Raw genomic sequence first — 10,651 nt, forward strand, 5'->3', positions numbered from 1 at the left:
ATATATATATATATATATAATATTTGTTTATTTATTTATTAAATTAATTATTTATTTAATTAAATATATAAATATATATATATATATATATATATATATATATATATATATATATATATATATATATATATATATATTGAAAAAATAAACAAACGTCGCATGGGTATAAAAAATTGTATTAATATATGCCGACCGGCATGTCTTAGTATGTAGTGGTTGCAATAAATATTACATTGGACAAACTGGAGATGAACTACGTAATCGACGAACTGTTCATGAACAACAAATGCGCGATCCCTCAACAAGACAAATGCCATTAAGCAAACATCTTGATGAATGTTCTAAAATGGAACCAAAATTTAAAATATTTCCATTTTATAAGTTATATTCGGACTCTGTTTAATATAGGTTAGCAAAAGAACAATTTTCATTGATTTAGTTGAGCCCCTGTTCAATTCATTGTTATAATTTGACGTTTGACGTCATAATATAAGTAACGTCATTTGACGTTGTTACTTTGACAATTTGACGTTATTGTTGTACAATTTTTTATACCCATGCGACGTTTGTTTATTTTTTCAATATATTGATATCTTAGTCTGGATTCACTTAACAATTTTACACACACACACACGCACGCACGCACGCACGCACGCACGCACGCACGCACGCACGCACGCACGCACGCACGCACGCACGCACGCACGCACGCACGCACACACACACACACACACACACACACACACACACACACACACACACACACACACACACATATATATATATATATATATATATATATATATATATATATATATATATATATATATATATATATATATATATGTGTGTGTGTATGTGTGTGTGTAAGTGTGTATGCGATAGTTAGTTGCAAACAGGAACGAAACAACTCGGTCACATGACGTAATCACAAAATCGATTGTTAGTTGGAAGTGTTGAGCTTTTGGGTTATTACTGGTTGTAGTAATGAAAACAGCCTTAGATAATTAATTGTTAACTTGATTACAATATAATTATAATTTGGTTTAAATGATTTAGTATTTGAAACTATTGCTAACGATAACCCTTTTTTAGCAGTTGTTTTTGTTAACACGCTTATTTTGTCCGTAAGCTGGTAGCATTCCTGTAATCAATATTATACATTTGCTTGTGGTGTTAGCATGCTAGCGTCCTAACGTAGAATGGTATAGCACGAGCCAGGGTCGAATACCTGAATGGATATTGATTATTAGAATCTTAGCGAATATCGAGCTTACGTCGAATACTTTTATATAATTATTCAGCTTCGTATTCGAATCTGGCTCGAAAGTTTCAGCTCTGATGAAAAACAAATGCAGGGGACCGAAACGCTTTGAACACTTTTGGCCAATTAAAAATTATTCGTGAAGTTTCGATAAAATCTTCCCATTGGGTACAAGATGTTGTTTGAAGAAATATTTGATGAAAGAGAACGACGGTCTCTGGATAGCCAACAACCGGTTGAAACATTCTCCGCTGAATAGCGAACATTATTTTGACTAATCATTAATTAAACAATATAAAACGAAGTGTAATGATTTATAAAGTTCAAAGAAAATGCGTTTCACAAGGACGTTTGACGTCATTTTATATTCTTATTTAACATTAACGTCATTGAAATTCACTTGCGAAAAATGGGCGGTGTATAAAAATACATATATGCTGGTGCCTTCTTTCATAATCTACACTAGCAAAGAGGAAATATTAGCAAGAACGTGTATTAACTAAAATAATTGACCGGTAAACGTTGATGATATTCATGTTTGCAAACCGTTAGCCGCTCTTCTGCCTATTTTCTACGCATCGCAACTCCAAGTAGCTGTGTGATTTATCGAAGTCACTGCAAAAAAGTGAATTTACTTAAAAAACTAAAGACGTATTATACATAGTTTATTCTCATTCAAAACATACATAATATACACAATACAAATGTACAATACAATTGTATACATTATACTATTCGAATATACAAACTCTAAATCGTTTTGTAATAAACACAATAAGAGATAACCACAATAGTTTGTTAATTCGTTGTCTTGAAAGTGCTGTAAACATGGAATTGTTGATCCCAAAATGTAATTTCAAATACATTTGCAGACCGGAAACAAATACGTTTCAATATATGTATGGTTCGCAAATCAATGACTGCCTTTAAAAATAAAATTGTTTCATTTTAGTTTGACATTCGACCATTTAGATCTTTTGCAACTGTGACGACTTTTTCACCAATATCGATAAAATATAACAAATTTCTTATAATATCAAACAATCTTTAATTAAAAAAAGTCAATCATAAAATTTACCTTTTTATCTATACGGAATGAACAATAAAAATAATACATTGTGTTGTTTCTTTCTACAGATTATCAAATCTATCATTAATTAAGCGACTGCAATAAATAAATGACCACATTCTGCAATAAGTTGTTTTGTCTATTGATGAAGCTGAAGTTTGACTTTGTGTTTATTTGGTGATACATGATAGGTACTTTTTGAAAAAAGCACAGAACATATGTTCAATAACAAAGAACTATGCCAATATGATCACATATTCAAATAAATACGCATGGTAAACTTTTTTCTGAAATGCCAACTGTTCACTGCATATTAAAAACCAGTTAGGACAATCAGAACAATTACATCGAAATTGTTAAAATCAGTATAAAGAGAATTATTAAATAGATAAGACGGCAGTAACAAATCAAACAATTGGGCCAGCGTTTGACAAATTAACGGCCAGTAAGGTCATTATCTTTATAACGTCCATAAATGAATTCAAATATGACTTGACTATCAAACTGATAACATATTTAACATGCCCAAAGTGAAATATCAATTTACATTAATAATTACTCAAATCTTAGCTTGTGTTAGCGTCAAGTGCCATTTTAAGCAAATCGGTCGAGATAGTCAAAGCATTATATTGCATCATTTAAAATTCAGATCCAATTCGTCTCGAGACGCTTTCAGAGTATTTTTGCTCATATCTTATGAAATAAATATAACTACGTGAATGCAAAAAATTATCATCAGTTTCACCTCCGGATTATCTTTGTTCACAATAAAATGGGTTCACAATAACAAGCAACACAAATTGGTCCAGTAAATGGAAACAAACTTAACCCACAAGACCCGTATATTATTTCCCGCAAGTGCTTATTTTTCATTTGTTGTTTTTTTTTTCATGACAATGCTTTTATGCATTTTCATTATTGGTTCTTGTTTCAATAGTGTCAAAAAATGTAACATTTGGAACAAACTTCGTGGATATACACACTATAGTAGACCATTACCAATTAGACTTCCATGGGTATTGTATTAAAGCACCAGAAATTGCTATAGCCCTATCACACTAATATACAACTTCATGACGTCGATATTGTTTTATGGTTTGAATATGATTACGCCATACTTTGTTAACAACAATTGATGAGAATCGTTTTATCTTAACAAAGAAAATATTAATCTTCATTTGTATACGTCATAACATATGTAACGTCGAAGCATCAATTATTTCCAAATCCGTTCTTTTATAATTTGACAAGAACAAATCTAAATTTAAGAAATACATAACGATAAATCATACATTAACTTTTAATTGTAATACATCTTTTTAAATTTACAAGTGATAGTTATGCTATGAGGTGTGTAAGATATGTCATTAATTTAAATTTACGAACTGGTTTTTAGCGCAGTTAACACAATGCATTCGGAATATTCCTGGTACGATGAACTAAAATTTCAAGACAAGATGTAAGTAATCTCGTCGTTCAAACATAATGATCAAGTGACCATCATACCAACGTGCGATTTAACACAGCACTTTGGTAGTTTAAAAAGTCCTGTTTCAATCGCTACAATTTAAAGTATTGAAACATTTATAAAGCATAACAATGTAGGTACATAGTGGGATGAATATGAACATCAATTCGATAAGCCATTCTGTATATGACATCCACACTCTGAATTAACAATTTAAGTGCGCAGTTTGCACCCAAGCACTTTACCTCGTCAGTTGATCAGTAAGCTGACTACTAACTGGACAAACTTGCATTGCGAAAAAAACAACACTGTTTCGGATATTGCTTCATTGAATTGATAGTGAATAGGACTTCAATTATATTCTAAACTATATTTTCACAGGCTGTATCTTGGAAAAATGTGTTTACGTCCAGACGCTGAAATAAGCATAAATATACATGCAAGTACTTTGACAAGTTTTAAAAATTGAATTTTTTTCTGATGAGAATGACGTTAATATTTAACTTTCATTGATAAGGTTGGTATAAGATATCTTCCATGCTTAACCTTCCTCTTAATCAAGCGATCTCTGATATGGCTGGTTTAAGGATTATGTCATGATCTACATAACTCTAGCGAACTCTTTTGAGATCGGTTGGAGGAATCTTCCATGTGTCACAGGGAATAAATTCAAATGAAGTTAATATGAAACAATTTGTGTTTATTAGTGTCGAGTAGTTTTAGTTAATTCTTATACAAAACATAGTCTGTAGCCTTAGTTGTTTTATAGCTAATCTACAGTTGATTCTAACCTATTCTTAACACGTGAACGTAACTTCCAATCATTCACTTTCCTTCCAATATTCAGATTGCTTGTTGAAAGTTGTTTCAGACGGCCATTTCATTTTGGATGAGACATATTATTTGTGTAGGATATTATATATTCCTGCAGGTTACTAATTTGAATCGTTTATTTATTTTCTCTGTCAATTGTTTGTATTCTTATTTAAGAAACCTAACGGTTACGGGCGTGTTTACTAGTTATTTATTAAAGTAATTAATCGTTAGCAATATTTACACCGCCATGTAATGCTGGTAATTATTAATATGTATTTTCATTTGAATGCATACGCATATCATTTTGATTATATATCTTATTGAATGTATTAATTGTTTTTATTTCAGATAAAAATGTCTATTAATTTAACATAAACTTCGATCGATTTGATTGTTTTTCACTTGAACCCAACTACGCAACATTCGCGTAGCTAAGCCGGCAACAATGGCGCCAAATATCACAGGGTGAGAAAATTGTGCAGCCGGTCCGGGACTCGAACACGAGACATCTTGCCGACTGAGCTAACCGGGCCGCCAGACATCTATCCACCAATCCCGCTTAAGTTCGGTACCGTAACACATGCTCCATATAACTCTTCATCTAGAGATCCCTGATGAGGTTGGTTGGAGGAATCTGCCATGGTCCGCATAACTACATTTAGAGATCCCTGATGGGTTTGGTTGGAGAAATCTACCATAACTCACATGAATTCTCAATCTCGCTATCTCTGATGAGGAAAGTTAGACGACTTATCCATCGTCCATTCGACTCTGCATCTAGAGATCTGTGATGAGGGTTATTGGAAGAAGAATGTTTTACAGAAAAAGATCCGCAACAATGAGCACGACGACACACAAAAAGCGCAATATGCCCGCCAAAAAAACTCCACTTTTTCGTCGCCATCTATCTCCAGTGCGTGAACCACTGTAGGAAAAGCTTTTTTTGTCGTTTCAAGAAAATCTTCCCGACAGGATTGACGTGCTTCATATGTTATACGAAGCTTCGTAGCTTGATTTGCGAAGCAAAATCACACGAAAGCTCGTTTCGCAATGCGAAGAATCGTTTGGCTAAATTATCAAATAGGTAACGTAACTTCTTCACTGTTGACATCATGGAGCGGACACATGGAGTGTTTGAACTACGCGCTTACGGCATACATGTAGCTCCCCAACCCCCATCACAGCAGAACCCATATCCAGGGTTATCAGCTAATGATAGCAAAACCCTTATCAGGGTTATCAGCTAATCTTCGTAAGTATGGTATAGACTTGACTTCTCAGCAAATAGTACGTATGTCTATGTCGTAGAAGACACTTCCGTTTGTTAAAACACAAGGGGACCCAACAAATACAAAATGTCGTGTTGGCACTCAAGGGAACGAAGATAAAAGGTGGTAGGATTCTCAAGAAAGCATCATGGAGCTCGTTAGAGAGTGGTGTGTGATAAAAAAAAACAAGAAGTTGACAGAGCTCGTGCGGTCTGTTCTTAAACAAGGGATGAATCCCTAGATGAGAGAGAAGAGTAAGCCTTTCTTAGTCAAGGCTACCCAACGAGAAATAGAAGTCGCAGACACATCCCCCTTTTTGGGGGAATGAAGAGTCTCTAGCGAGAACCTCGAATGGATTTAACTCTGCTGAGATAGAACTTCAAAGCCCCGACTGGGCAAAGGAGTCTATCTTCATTTTCATGTCCACAAGTTCTAGAAAAACTTGGGACCTTGAAAAGTTATAAGACATAGGGGAATTGATTATGAGCAAGGAATCCTGGCTGACACAACAAAATGACGGAGCCATCGGATCAAAACGAAGATGGCCGTCTTCGATAGAAAGAGCACGAATTTCGCTTCTCCAATGGGCTGAAGCCATAGTTAGAAAGAAAACGGTCTCCCAAGTTAGGAACTGTAAAGAAGCCTGATGAAGGGGTTCATAGGAAGTCTAAGTAAGCGACCAAAGAACGCAAGCCAAATTCCATTTAGAGGTAAGGGAACGAGAAACAGGCGTTGAAGTTCCATGACTCGGAACAGTTCCGAAAAAGCTAGGTCAGCACAGACTTGTGATGACTTACGAAAAGCCAAGGTATGCGAAAGCATAGTCTGTATCCTTTGATGGAGATAAGAGAAAGTTTCTTATCATCAAAGAAATAGATGAGAATATCCACTATGCGTCTAGCAGAGTGATTGAGGGGATCAAATGTCCTTGAATACACCAGTCAGAGAAGAGCTTCCAGAAAACATCATAGACTGTTCTGGTGGTTTTCTCCTTGCAGCGGCAAGGAGGGTTGAAGCCCCGACAGAATAACGTTCTTCTGTAGGGATTTTCAAATAATGGCCAGACGTGTAGTGGAACATGTCTGGATCCGTAGGAAATCTGTCTCTTTGAGAAAGGAAATCTGACCTGAAAGGAAGTTTCCTGGAACAGTCGTACAGGAGACCGAGAAGGTCGTTGAACTAGAATCTCCTGGGCCACCAAGGGTCGACCAGGAAGATGTGGCAAGAGCTCACATTGATTTCTCCAAGATTATAGGAATAGAAAGGGTGAGATATAGGTGTAAGCTTCCAGTTGTTGTCAAGCAGACGAAAGCCCGACATTCGCCCATGCTGCTGAATCGTAAACTGGACTCACGTACAGAGGAAGTCTGCAGTTTGCAAGACAACCCGTCCGACAGGGCGTTGAGACGACGTGATATGTGTTTGGACGAGAGAAATGTTGAGGTTCTCTTGCAAAGAACGAGTAAGTTCCTGGTTTCAAGATACAGGGAGTGAGAATGTGTTTACCCATGTGCCTGGATGTAAACCACGACTGATGTGTTGTCTGTTGACACCATCACACAAGAGTCGCGAAGATGTGAAGGAAACGAGAAAAACCTAGAAAGACTTCTCGCTTTTCGATATTGATGTGCAGGTTATACTCCTGAGGAGACCACCTACCGGAGATCATCAGGCTGAGTGGTTCTTGGTATATCCCCCCAACCTTCCCTGCTCACATCCGTTAAGATGTAAGGAAGGTTGTGGTAGAAGAAGCGGTACTCCTGCCAAGAGAGTCTCCTAGTCTAGCCACCACTGAATATGGGGAACTAAGGACGAAAGGATGGGAATCTGCAGATTGTCCTGATATCAATTCCAACAAGATGAGCGATAGTGCTGAAGAGGACGTAGAAAAAACGTCCCAGCAGAAAGACCGGTGACCGGACCGGAAAAAGACCAACCGGTGGTCACGTGGTCAAGAACGGGTAGGGAAAAAGTCGCGGTAAGCCGAACTTTCTCCACTCCAATCAGACTTGAAAGTCGGTGACTAGACAAGTGTTGGAACACGTTTAAGTCTCTGACCAGTCTCCAGTAGCCGCTTTTCTTGAACCAAGAAAAGGCGACTGGAAAATCTTGGAAAATAAGTGTCTTGAACCATTTCTACCGCCTGTTTTTCCAAGAGTCCGAGAATGGAATATGGAATATACGGATACGGAGATACTAGATGTATGGAGACGCGGGAAGGTTGAGGTCTTTAGTAACAAGGGAAAAAAACGCGTCCGAAGTTATTTGGCGCAATCAATTGGCGATGTGCCTTTGTATAGCCGCGACTAGTACCTCCGGCATCGGAGGTGGTGGCGATAGAAAGGGGGATCCCTAGGACTGACCTTGGGGAGGTTCGCCATTTCCGGTCGAAGGCTTGGCAGTCTTCTAATCTGGCTTGGGTTGCCCTTATCCAATAATCCTTACCAGACGACTTCTGATAGAAAGATGGCCTGTTATAGAAAGACGGCCTCTTAGGGGCCGGATGTGAAATAGAAGAAAGTCTTTTAGAGAAAAGGTTGTTCTTGTTAGCATTCTTGGCTGTTGAGGGTTTAGAAGCTGGGCGCTTAAAAGCCCCTTGGTACTGACCAGAGTTGTTTCTCGCTAAGAAGCAACGATCTGGTCTCCCCGGTCCGCCGTGAGGCCGCCTGTATCCTGCCTCCAAAATTAACATAATCTGCTGTGAAAAGACCAGTGCACGCCTGGTTCAAACCGTAAATTGAAGCAGGGAAGACAGATAAGGTCCCTCCGGATCCTTAGTATCTTGGACATTGAAGACGCAGCAGTATGTGATAAAAAGTGCGTTGTCCTCAGGAACTGAGTCCGATAGCTCCCAAGCCATCTCCAAGGCTGTGGCCGCCATGATGTCTAGCTGGTTAACTAGACCTATAGATCGGCGCTATCTCAGTTCTCAATACTCCAACATGGAGTAATGAACTAAGATAGTTGTAGAACTTAGAAGCAACTTGCATTGTAGTAGATCCAATTGAAAGGCGGAGGTCGACGTGAGACGTCTCTTTGCTAACGTTAGTGGACCAACTGCTCCGTGACGGTGACTGCAGAGCGTGTAGCTGACAGGGAAGGGCAGGGTCAAAAGTCATAATCAAAGGTCTCAAACATAAGTTCATAGACTTAGTGAAAAAAGCGTGACACCCGTGCAGCACCTCCCTTCTGCAAGACAGGGGTTGCATGACCAGTAAAATAGCCAAGCAAACCGGTGCCCGGTGAACAAACCGATCAAAATATTACCGGTGACGTCAACGGGAAATGTCTCATCTTTCCTTCTCTTTACTCTTCTATCTTCTGCTAAAGTACGTCAACAGAATTCGAACTCGTTAATTCCCGATCGTGAAGCTGATTCGTATCTCTATTTTCTCCGCTGCAAGTCCTTCTTCATTTCGGCAATACCTGTTGATGTCACCGGTCATTATATCACCGGTGACATCAACGGGTATTGTCTCATCTTTACTTATCTTTATTCTCTTTACTCTTCTATCTTCTGCTAAAGTACGCCGACGGAATTCGAACTCGTAAAGTCCCGATCGTGAAGATGATTTGTATCTCTATTCTCCCCGCTGCAAGTCCTTCTTTTTTTCAGCAATACCCGTTGACCGGACCAGTCAATGACCGGTGAACAGACCGAACATCATATGACCGGTGACGTCACCGTGTAATACCAGGTAACCGGTGCCTGGTGACCAAACTGGTCAATGACCGGTGGCTGATGCCCAGACCGGTCAATGGCCGGTGACCAGTGAAGGGACCAATGACCAGACCGGTCACCTGTGTCATGCTATGTGCACGCTTGAATACACTCTGCCTTGCATAAATTTAACAAAATTTTAATACAATACATATGAAATAACACGGATAAAAAGTTGTTAGACAAGTTATAAAACTTATCCAAACAATAACCCACAAATACACAATAAACAGATCAAAGATTAATTCGATTTTAAAAGTCGACAAAATGGACGTTGTTTACGTGTACTCTCCGGAAAGAAGATTGATGTTTTATGGGATTGTATTAGCCTAGGTTACATTACACTTTGTTCCGGCCTAGTCTAGTTGGAGTATATAAGTGGTGGTTCCCAGCTCCAGAAGTTTTCCGGATGAATAAACCCACCTTGGAAAAGTAGTAGCTAATAGATAGCAGGTAACGTATTTATGACATTAAAAGTTTATTATGTAAAAAATATTTTGAAGGAAACATTTACATAAGTTTGTTTTTTTAAACTATAATTAGAACAAGATGTGTTTGTGAAACACAATGTCCCCCTATATGACGTTTGACCTTGAAGGATGACCTTGACCTTGACCCTTCACCACTCAAAATGTGCAGCTCCTTGAGATACACACGCATTTCAAATATAAAATTGTTAGCTTCAATATTGCAGAAGTGACATTACATGAGCAATTTTGACCCATATATTTGACCTTGAAGGATGACCTTGACCTTTCACCACTCAAAATGTGCAGCTCCATGAGATACACATGCATGCCAAATATCAAGTTGCTATCTTCAATATTGCAAAAGTATTCATAAAATAAGCGATTTGGGCCACATATATTTGACCTCTGACCTTGAAGGATGACCTTGACCTTTCACCACTCAAAATGTGCAGCTCCATGAGATACACATGCATGCCAAATATCAAGTTGCTATCTTTAATATTGCAAAAGTTTTCATAAAATAAGCGATTTGGGCCACATATATTTGACCTCTGACCTTGAAGGATGACCTTGAC

This window comes from Dreissena polymorpha, chromosome 9, assembly GCF_020536995.1.
Source record: "Dreissena polymorpha isolate Duluth1 chromosome 9, UMN_Dpol_1.0, whole genome shotgun sequence".
NCBI lineage: Eukaryota > Metazoa > Mollusca > Bivalvia > Myida > Dreissenidae > Dreissena > Dreissena polymorpha.